A 12,126-nucleotide genomic window follows, 5' to 3' on the forward strand; every position below is an offset into this window, starting at 1 on the left:
TTTCGTGAGAATGATGGAAAGGAAAATTGTGCTCAAGTGCTAGGAGAAGAAATCTATAAAATGTTTGGCACTAAATCTTGTACGATGAGCATGATTGCAATGTTGTTAGTATGAATTCCTTGAATATCCATGATGCTAATGATATGCAAAACCACAAGCTTGGGGATGCTATGTTTGATGAAGATGATATTTTTTGTCCCCCAAGTTTTGATATGCAAATTTATAATGATGATAGCATGCCTCCTACTTATGATGATTATATTGATGAAATTGGATTTGGAGAGGTCATGACTTTATTTAGTAATGATTCCACTATCTTGGAAGAGGTTTCAATTGATTATGATGAGAACAAAGTTGGTACTTATGATGATTATTGTGATGACACTTATGCTATAAAAAGTAGTGATGATTATATTTATAAAACTTGTCATGATTATGATTACCCTTTTTCTGTACATTACTCTTTTAATGTGGAAACAGTTTATAGTATTCGAGTTTCTTATGATACTCCCACTATTCCGAATGAGAAGAATTTTGCTTGTGTGGAGAGTAATAAAATTTCTATGCTTGTAGATCATGAAAAGAATGCTTTAGGTGCTGGTTATATTGTTGAATTCATTCATGGTGCTACTGAAAATTATTATGAGGGAGGAACATATGCTTGTAGAAATTGCAATAATATCAAGTTTCCTCTCTATGTGCTTAAAGTTATGAAATTATGCTTGTTTTACCTCCCTATGCAAGTTGATTCTTGTTCCCATAAGTTGTTTGCTCACAAAATCCCTATGCATAGGAAGTGGGTTAGGCTTAAATGTGCTAGTCATATTCTTCATCATGCCCTCTTTATGTTACAATTCTTATCTTTTATGTGAGCATCATTGAAATCATCATGACTAGCTAGGGGCGTTAAACGATAGCCTTGTTGGGAGGCAACCCAACTTTATTTTTCTTCCTTGCTTTTTGCTCCTGTTTAGTAATAAATAATTTATCTAGCCTATGTTATTATTGAGTTTTTTATGTTTTAATTAGTGTTTATGCCAAGTAGAACCATTGGAAAGACTTGGGGAAAGTCTTGTTGATCTTGCTGTAAAAAACAGAAACTTTAACGCTCACGAGAATTTCTGCCATTTTTTATTAGAGGGCTACTTAGTTAATTCTTTTTGCAGATGATTGATAGATAAATTCCTCACGTCCAGCAATTTATTTTAGAATTTTTGGGGTTCCAGAAGTTTGCGTTAGTTACAGATTGATGTCTACTACACAACCTTCTTCTTGTAGACGTATCACTATACCAAGAATTCTTGACATAATGGTGACCAAGAAAGAATGGTGATGGTGAGAAGTATCACTATACCAAGAATTCTTAATAGGTGGTGAAATCCTCACGACATCCTTGACATAAAAGATGCTAATACTTGATGTCTACTACACAACCTTCTTCTTGTAGACGTTGTTGGGCCTCCAAGTGTAGAGGTTTGTAGGACAGTAGCAAATTTCCCTCAAGTGGATGACCTAAGGTTTATCAATCCGTAGGAGGCGTAGGATGAAGATGGTCTCTCTCAAACAACCCTGCAACCAAATAACAAAGAGTCTCTTGTGTCCCCAACACACCCAATACAATGGTAAATTGTATAGGTGCACTAGTTCGGCGAAGAGATGGTGATACAAGTGGTTTATGGATGGTAGATAAAGGTTTTTGTAATCTGAAAAATATAAAAATAGCAAGGTAACTAATGATAAAAGTGAGCACAAACGGTATTGCAATGCTAGGAAACAAGGCCTAGGGTTCATACTTTCACTAGTGCAAGTTCTCTCAACAATAATAACATAATTGGATCACATAACTATCCCTCAACATGCAACAAAGAGTCACTCCAAAGTCACTAATAGCGGAGAACAAACAAAGAGATTATGGTAGGGTACGAAACCACCTCAAAGTTATTCTTTCCAATCAATCCGTTGGGATATTCCTATAACTGTCACAAACAGCCCTAGAGTTCGTACTAGAATAACACCTTAAGACACAAATCAATCAAAACCCTAATGTCACCTAGATACTCCAATGTCACCTCAAGTATCCGTGGGTATGATTATACGATATGCATCACACAATATCAGATTTATCTATTCAACCAACACATAGACCTCAAAGAGTGCCCCAAAGTTTCTACCAGAGAGTCAAGACGAAAACGTGTGCCAACCCCTATGCATAGGTTCATGGGAGGAGCCCGCAAGTTGATCACCAAAACATACATCAAGTGGATCAATAGAATACCCCATTGTCACCACGGGTATCCCACGCAAGACATACATCAAGTGTTCTCAAATCCTTAAAGACTCAATCCGATAAGATAACTTCAAAGGGAAAACTCAATCCATTAGAAGAGAGTAGAGGGGGAGAAACATCATAAGATCCAACTATAATAGCAAAGCTCGCGATACATCAAGATCGTACCACCTCAAGAACACGAGAGAGAGAGAGAGAGATCAAACACATAGCTACTGGTACATACCCTCAGCCCCGAGGGAGAACTACTCCCTCCTCGTCATGGAGAGCACCGGGATGATGAAGATGACCATCGGAGAGGGATTCCCCCTCCGGCAGGGTGCCAGAACGGGTCTAGATTGGTTTTTGGCGGGTATGGAGGCTTCTGGCGGTGGAACTCCCGATCTATTTTCGTCCCCGAAGTTTTTAGGGTATATGGGTATATATGGGAGGAAGAAGTACGTCGGTGGACCTCCGGGCTGTCCACGAGGCAGGGGGCGTGCCCTCCACCCTCGTGGGCAGCCCAGGACTCTTCTGGTCCAACTCCGACACTCCGTGGGCTTCTTCTGGTCCAAAAATAAGTTCCGTGAAGTTTCAGGTCAATTGGACTCCGTTTGATTTTCCTTTTCTGTGATACTCTAAAACAAGGAAAAAAACAGAAACTGGCACTGGGCTCTGGGTTAATAGGTTAGTCCCAAAAATCATATAAAATAGCATATAAATGCATATAAAACATCCAAGGTTGATAATATAATAGCATGGAACAGTCAAAAATTATAGATACGTTGGAGACGTATCAACATCCCCAAGCTTAATTCCTGCTCGTCCTCGAGTAGGTAAATGATAAAAACAGAATTTTTGATGTGGAATGCTACCGAACATATTTGTCCATGTAGTTCTCTTTATTGTGGCAAGAATATTCAGATCCATAAGATTCAAGACAAAAGTTTAATATTGACATAAAAATAATAATACTTCAAGCATACTAACAAAGCAATCATGTCTTCTCAAAATATCATGGCCAAAGAAAGCTATCCCTACAAAATCATATAGTCTGGCTATGCTCCATCTTCACCACACAACATAATCATGCACAACCCCAATGACAAGCCAAGCAATTGTTTCATACTTTTGATGTTCTCAAACTTTTTCAAACTTCACGCAATACATGAGCGTGAGCCATGGACATAGCACTATAGGTGGAATAGAATGGTGGTTGTGGAGAAGACAAAAAGGAGAAGATAGTCTCACATCAACTAGGCGTATCAACGGGCTATGGATATGCCCATCAATAGATATAAATGTGAGTGAGTAGGGATTGTCATGCAACGGATACACTAGAGCTATAAATTTATGAAAGCTCAACAAAAAGAAACTAAGTGGTGTGCATCCAACTTGCTTGCTCATGAAGACCTAGGGCACTTGAGGAGGCCCATTGTTGGAATATACAAGCCAAGTTCTATAATGAAAATTTCCCACTAGTATATGAAAGTGACAACATATGAGACTCTCTATCATGAAGATCATGTTGCTACTTTTAAGCACAAGTGTGGTAAAAGGATAGTAGCATTGTCCCTTCTCTCTTTTTCTCTCATTTTTATTTTTTTATTTGGGCCTTCTCTTTTTTATGGCCTCTTTTATATTCTTTTTTTATTTGGGCTTCTTTGGCCTCTTTTATTTATTTATTTTCGTCCGGAGTCTCATCCCGACTTGTGGGGGAATCATAGTCTCCATCATCCTTTCCTCACTGGGACAATGCTCTAATAATGATGATCATCACACTTTTATTTACTTACAACTCAAGAATTACAACTCGATTCTTAGAACAAAATATGACTCTATATGAATGCCTCCGGTGGTGTACCGGGATGTGCAATGACTCATGAGTGACATGTATGAAAGATTTATGAACGGTGGCTTTGCCACAAATACGATGTCAACTGCATGCATGCAAAGCAATATGACAATGATGAAGCGTGTCATAATAACGGAACGGTGGAAAGTTGCATGGCAATATATCTCGAAATGTCTATGGAAATGCCATAATATGTAGGTATGGCGGCTTTTTTGAGGAAGATATATGGTGGGTTTATGGTACCGGCGAAAGTTGCGCGGTACTAGAGAGGCTAGCAATGATGGAAGGGTGAGAGTGCGTATAATCCATGGACTCAACATTAGTCATAAAGAACTCACATACTTATTGCAAAAATCTATTAGTTATCGAAACAAAGTACTACGCGCATGATCCTAGGGGGATAGATTGGTAGGAAAAGACCATCGCTCGTCCCCGACCGCCACTCATAAGGAAGACAGTCAATAAATAAATCATGCTCTGACTTCATCACATAATGGTTCACCATACGTGCATGCTACGGGAATCACAAACTTTAACACAAGTATTTCTCAAATTCACAACTACTCAACTAGCATGACTCTAATATCACCATCTCCATATCTCAAAACAATTATCAAGTATCAAACTTTTTTTAGTATTCAATGCACTCTATATGAAAGTTTTTATTATATCCCTCTTGGATGCCCATCATATTAGGACTAGTTTCATAATCAAAGCAAATTACCATGCTGTTTAGGACTCTCAAAATAATATAAGTGACACATGAGAGTTCATATATTTATATAAAATAAAACCACCACCGTGCTCTAAAAAGATATAAGTGAAACACTAGAGCAATGACAAACTACTCCAAAAGATATAAGTGAAGATCAATGAGTAGTCAAATAATTATGCAACTATGTAAAAACTCTCTAACATTTAAGAATTTCAGATATTGATATTTTATTCAAACAGCAAGAAAAACTAAATAAAATAAAATGACGCTCCAAGCAAAACACATATCATGTGGTAAATAAAAATATAGCTCCAAGTAAAGTTACCGATGAACGAAGACGAAAGAGGGGATGCCTTCCGAGGCATCCCCAAGCTTTGGCTCTTGGTTGTCCTTGAATATTACCTTGGGGTGCCTTGGGCATCCCCAAGCTTAGGCTCTTGCCACTCCTTATTCCATAGTCCATCAAATCTTTACCCAAAACTTGAAAACTTCACAACACAAAACTTAACAGAAAACTCGTAAGCTCCGTTAGCGAAAGAAAACAAAACACCACTTCAATGTACTGTAATTAACTCATTCTTTATTTATATTGGTGTTAAACCTACTGTATTCCAACTTTTCTATGGTTCATAAACTCTATTACTAGCCATAGATTCATCAAAATAAGCAAACAACACACGGAAAACAGAATCTGTCAAAAACAGAACAGTCTGTAGTAATCTGTAACTAATGCAAACTTCTGGAACCCCAAAAATTCTAAAATAAATTTCTGGACTTGAGTAATTTATCTATTAATCATCTGCAAAAATAATTAACTAAATATAACTCTCCAATAAAAAATGGCAGCAATTCTCGTGAGCACTAAAGTTTCTGTTTTTTACAGCAAGATCAACAAGACTTTCCCCAAGTCTTCCCAACGGTTCTAGTTGGCACAAACACTAATTAAAAGCATAAAACCACATTTAAACAGAGGCTAGATGAATTATTTATTACTAAACAGGAACAAAAAGCAAGGAGCTAAAATAAAATTGGGTTGCCTCCCAACAAGCGCTATCGTTTAACGCCCCTAGCTAGGCATGATGATTTCAATGATGCTCACATAAAAGATAAGAATTGTAACATAAAGAGAGCATAATAAAGAATATGACTAGCACACTTAAGTCTTACCCTCTTCCTATGCATAGGAATTTTGTGATCAAAAAATTTATGGGAACAATAATCAACTTGCATAGGAAGGTAAAACTAGGATAACTTTGAAACTTTAAGCACATAGAGAGGAAACTTGATATTAGTGCAATTCCTATAAGCATATATTCCTCCCTCATAATAATTTTCAGTAGAATCATAAATGAATTCAACAATATAACCATCACATAAATCATTCTTTTCATGATCTACAAGCATAGAAATTTTATTACTCTCCACACAAGCAAAATTCTTCTCATGAATAATAGTGGGAGCAAACTCAACAAAATAATTATCATGTGAGGCATAATACAATTGAAAACTGAAATCATGATGAAAAGTTTCATGGATATCACTATTCTTTATAGCATACAAGTCATCACAATAATCATCATAGATAGCAACTTTGTTCTCATAATCAATTGGAACCTCTTCCGGAATAGTGGATTCATCACAAAATAAAGTCATGACCTCTCCAAATCCACTTTCATCAATATAATCATCATAAATAGGAGGCATGCTTTCATCATAATAAATTTGCTCATCAAAACTTGGGGGACAAAAAATATCATATTCATCAAACATAGCTTCCCCAAGCTTGTGGCTTTGCATATCATTAGCATCATGGATGTTCAAGGAATTCATACTAACAACATTGCAATCATGCTCATCATTCAAATATTTCATGCCAAACATTCTAATGCATTCTTCTTCTAGCACTTGAGCACAATTATCGGAATCCTTATTTTCACGAAAGATATTAAAAAGATGAAGCATATGAGGTACCCTCAATTCCATTTTTTTGTAATTTTCTTTTATAAACTAAACTAGTGCTAAAACAAGAAACAAAAAGATACGATTGCAAGATCTAAAGATATACCTTCAAGCGCTAACCTCCCCAGCAACGGTGCCAGAAAAGAGCTTGATGTCTACTACACAACCTTCTTCTTGTAGACGTTGTTGGGCCTCCAAGTGCAGAGGTTTATGCTACCTCTTTTAGCACTGCGTTGGTTTTCCCCGAAGAGGAAGGGATGATGCAGCAAAGTAGCGTAAGTATTTCCCTCAGTTTTTGAGAACCAAGGTATCAATCCAGTAGGAGGCTACGCGCGAGTCCCTCGCACCTGCACAAAACAAATAAATCCTCGCAACCAACACAAATAGGGGTTGTCAATCCCTATAGGGCCACTTACGAGAGTGAGATCTGATAGATATGATAAAATAATATTTTTGGTATTTTTTATGATAAAGATGCAAAGTAAAATAAAGGCAAAGTAAATGGCAAAGTAAATAACTAAGTAGTAGGAGATTGATATGATAAAGATAGACCCGGGGGCCATAGGTTTCACTAGTGGATTCTCTCAAGAGCATAAGTATTCTATGGTGGGTGAACAAATTACTGTCGAACAATTGACACAATTGAGCATAGTTATGAGAATATCTAGGTATGATCATGTATATAGGCATCACGTCCGAGACAAGTAGATCAATTGCTGCCTGCATCTACTACTATTACTCCACTCATCGACCGCTATCCAGCATGCATCTAGAGTATTAAGTAAAAATAAAGTGCCTTAAGCAAGATGACATGATGTAGAGGGATAGACTCATGCAATATGAACAAAACCCCATCTTGTTATCCTTGATGGCAACAATACAATATGTGCCTTGCTGCCCTTACTGTCACCGGGAAAAGACACCGCAAGATTGAACCCAAAGCTAAGCACTTCTCCCATCAAGAAAGATCAATCTAGTAGGCCAAACCAAACTGATAATTCGAAGAGACTTGCAAAGATAACCAATCATACATAAAAGAATTCAGAGAAGATTCAAATATTATTCATAGATAGACTTGATCATAAACCCACAATTCATCGGTCTCAACAAACACACCGCAAAAAGAAGAGTACATCAAATAGATCTCCACAAGAGAGGGGGAGAACATTGTATTGAGATCCAAAAAGAGAGAAGAAGCCATCTAGCTACTAACTATGGACCCGTAGGTCTGAGGTAAACTACTCACACTTCATCGGAAGGGCTATGGTGTTGATGAAGAAGCCCTCCGTGATCGATGCCCCCTCCAGCGAAGCTCCAGAACAGGCCCCAAGATGGGATCTCGTGGATACAGAAAGTTACGGCGGCGGAATTATGGTTTTGGCTCCGTATCTGATCATTTGGGGGTATGTGGGTATATATAGGAGGAAGAAGTACGTCGGTGTAGTAACAGGGGGCCCACGAGGGTGGAGGGCACGCCTGGGGGGGTGGGGGGTAGGCGCGCCCCCTACCTCGTGGCCTCCTATTACGTGTCTTGATGTAGGGTCCAAGTCTCCTGAGTTGTATTCGATGAGAAAATCACGTTCCCGAAGGTTTCATTCCGTTTGATATTCCTTTTCTTCGAAACCCTAAAACAGGCAAAAAACAGCAATTCTGGGCTGGGCCTCCGGTTAATAGGTTAGTCCCAAAAATAATATAAAAGTGGATAATAAAGCCCAATAATGTCCAAAACAGTAGATAATATAGCATGGAGCAATCAAAAATTATAGATACGTTGGAGACGTATCAAGCATCCCCAAGCTTAATTCCTGCTCGTCCTCGAGTAGGTAAATGATAAAAATAGAATTTTTGATGCGGAGTGCTATTTGGCATAATTTTAATGTAATTATTCTTAATTGTGGTATGAATACTCAGATCGGAAAGATTCAAAACAAAAGTTCATATTGACATAAAAATGATAATACTTCAAGCATACTAACTAAGCAATTATGTCTTCTCAAAATAACATGGCCAAAGAAAGTTCATCCCTACAAAATCATATGGTTTAGTCATGTTTCATTTTCGTCACACAAGAATGCTATCATCATGCACAACCCCGATGACAAGCCAAGCAATTATTTCATACTTTAGTAATCTCAAACCTATAAACTTTCACGCAATATATGAGCGCGACCCATGGACATAGCACTATAGGTGGAATAGAATATAATGAGGGGGTTATGTGGAGAAGACAAAAAAGGAGGAAGTCTCACATCAACGAGGCTAATCAATGGGCTATGGAGATGCCCACCAATTGATGTTAATGCAAGGAGTAGGGATTGCCATGCAACAGATGCACTAGAGCTATAAATGTATGAAAGCTCAACAAAAGAAACTAGTGGGTGTGCATCCAACTTGCTTGCTCACGAAGACCTAGGGCACTTGAGGAGGCCCATTGTTGGAATATACAAGCCAAGTTCTATAATGAAAAATTCCCACTAGTATATGAAAGTGATAACATGAGAGACTCTCTACTATGAAAATCATGGTGCTATTTTGAAGCACAAGTGTGGCAAAGGATAGTAACATTGTCCCTTCTCTCTTTTTCTCTCATTTTTTTATTTTCTCTTTTTTGGGCATTTTATTTTTTATGGCCTTTCTCCCCTTTTTTGGGCCTTTTCCCTTTTTTATGGCCTTTCTCTTTTTATATATTCCTAACTTGGGACAATGCTCTAAAAAATGATGATCATCACACTTCTATTTATTTACAACTCAATGATTACAACTCGATACTAGAACAAAGATGACTCTATATGAATGCCTCCGGCGGTGTACCGGGATATGCAATGGACCAAGAGTGACATGTATGAAAGAATTATGAACGGTGGATTTGCCACAAATACTACGTCAACAACATGACCATGCTAAGCAATATGACAATGATGAATGTGTCATGATGAGTGGAATGATGGAAAGTTGCATGGCAATGTATCTCGGAAAGGCTATGGAAATGCCATAATAGGTAGGTATGGTGGCTGTTTTGAGGAAGATATTAGGAGGTTTATGTGTGAAAGAGCGTATCATATCACGGGGTTTGGATGCACCGACGAAGTTTGCGCCAACTCTCAATGTGAGAAAGGGCAATGCACGGTACCGAAGAGGCTAGCAAGGATGGAAGGGTGAGAGTGCGTATAATCCATGGACTCAACATTAGTCATAAAGAACTCACATACTTATTGCAAAAATCTACAAGTCATCAAAAACCTCGGTACTACGCGCATGCTCCTAGGGGGATAGATTGGTAGGAAAAGACCATCGCTCGTCCCCGACCGCCACTCATAAGGAAGACAATCAAATAACACCTCATGTTTCAAATTTGTTGCATAACGTTTACCATACGTGCATGCTACGGGACTTGCAAACCTCAACACAAGTATTTCTCAATTTCACAACTACTCAACTAGCACGACTTTGATATTATTACCTCCATGTCTCAAAACAATCATCAAGCATCAAACTTCTCTTAGTATTCAACACACTCATAAGAAAGTTTTATTATTAATCTTGCATACCAAGCATATTAGGATTTTAAGCAAATTACCATGCTATTAAGACTCTCAAAATAATCTAAGTGAAGCATGATGTAGGAGATATGCCCTAGAGGCAGTAATATCAGTTATTTTGTATCTCCTGGTTTGTAATGAAGGTTTATGTTCCATGCTATAACTGCAATGATTCTCGAGTCTGCAAATAAAACGAGGCTTGGAGGGAAACTCATGTGCACGTGTGGGATAATAAACGGTAAAATGTATTCCTAGTCAAGCCTCTATGACTGGCTCAAGTATTGCATGATGATCCTGTTTTCCTGATCATGGGCATGACTATGCCGGCAATTTTGAGGGCACAATTATTAGTAGAACACTTGTGTTGTATCGACCCAATTTGATGTTATGCTATGAGATACATTCGTCACAAGTTAATGGTTAATAACACAGAGAAGTCAATGTTTGCATAATTCCTTAGACCATGAGAGTATCGAGTTCCTTCATACTTGCTTCGTGAACTTTGGGGTATGTTAAACGTCATCCGTAACTGGGTGGCTATTACGGCGGCTTACGGGTTCACGAAAAAGTATGGCAAGTAACGAGATAGCTCAAGATTGGGATTTGCTCCTCCGACGATGGAGAGATATACTCGGGCCCTCTCGGTGTAACGGTATCCATCATCGTCTGGCCAGACACATTGTGATTTGATCACTGGGATGCCGGAACACGGAAACAAGAAAAGAGAACAAAACCGGTAACGAGGTAACTTGCATGGTGGACAAATTGTTGATCCACAGGAATGCAATAAATCTCACCTCGGGTGTTTGTGACATATCGCGAAGCAACAGGAATAGCTCAAGGCAACTGGAGGTTCACTCGAATATTCATTCGTGTGGGTATAGGGGTCAATACGAGTGTCCACGGCTCCGATGTTGATCATTGATCGGAAGAGGTTCCAGGTCATGTCTATACTTCACCAAACCTATAGGGTCACACGCTTAAGGGTCATCTATCTGCTGAATACTAGACAGGGAGTCTGAGAGAAAATCACCGAAAAAGTTTCGGACACCGGAAAAGTTTCGGACAGCGGAATCGTACCGCAGAGAGAGGTCATCGGATGAGTTTCAATGATACCGAAAAGTTGTTTCGGGATATACCATTAAGTCAAATTGGTTTCGGCAAATGCCTGATAATTCTTGGAGGGTGCCAGAATCATTCTGGAAGCTTTTTGGAATTTTCTGAGATAAAAACCGGAAATGTTCTGGAGCTGCCGGAGCCACTTCAGATGCGTTTCGCAGATGAAAATCACTAAAACCGGAATTGTTTCGGAACGCGTTGAAAATTATTATGGTGGGTACTGGAAATGTTCTAATCCCACATAAATATTTTCAGTTCGAACGGACGCTGAAAAATGTCGTCGTGAATAATGAAAGTGCTTTTTGGGATATTTTATGGTGAGTCACCTTTTGGGATATTTCCAAAAGGCTTCTAGAAGGGCTTGAGGGCCAAGCATGCTCCTCATGGGGGCCCCCAAGGGGGTTGGCCGGCCACATGTGTGGGGCTCCATGGAGCTCCACTTCCCTCCCCATTATGCCCTTCATGTGTGACATTTGCATGGGCATTTTGGGTTTTTTGTGAGCCATCCCTACCCCTTGGCTTTCCTATAAATAGAGGAGGAGTGGGAAGCCCAAAGCTCATCCCCTTGCTCTCATACACATGCCATGCATTATCTGGCTTCTTCTCTCCCTCCCACGAAAAGAGTTTCGTAGAGCCATAAGGCTGTCTGGGTTCCGGCAGGAACTAGTTTTGG

Source organism: Triticum urartu, chromosome 3A, assembly GCF_056163025.1.
Source record: "Triticum urartu cultivar PI428250 chromosome 3A, HENAU_Tu73, whole genome shotgun sequence".
NCBI classification, from domain to species: Eukaryota; Viridiplantae; Streptophyta; class Magnoliopsida; order Poales; family Poaceae; genus Triticum; species Triticum urartu.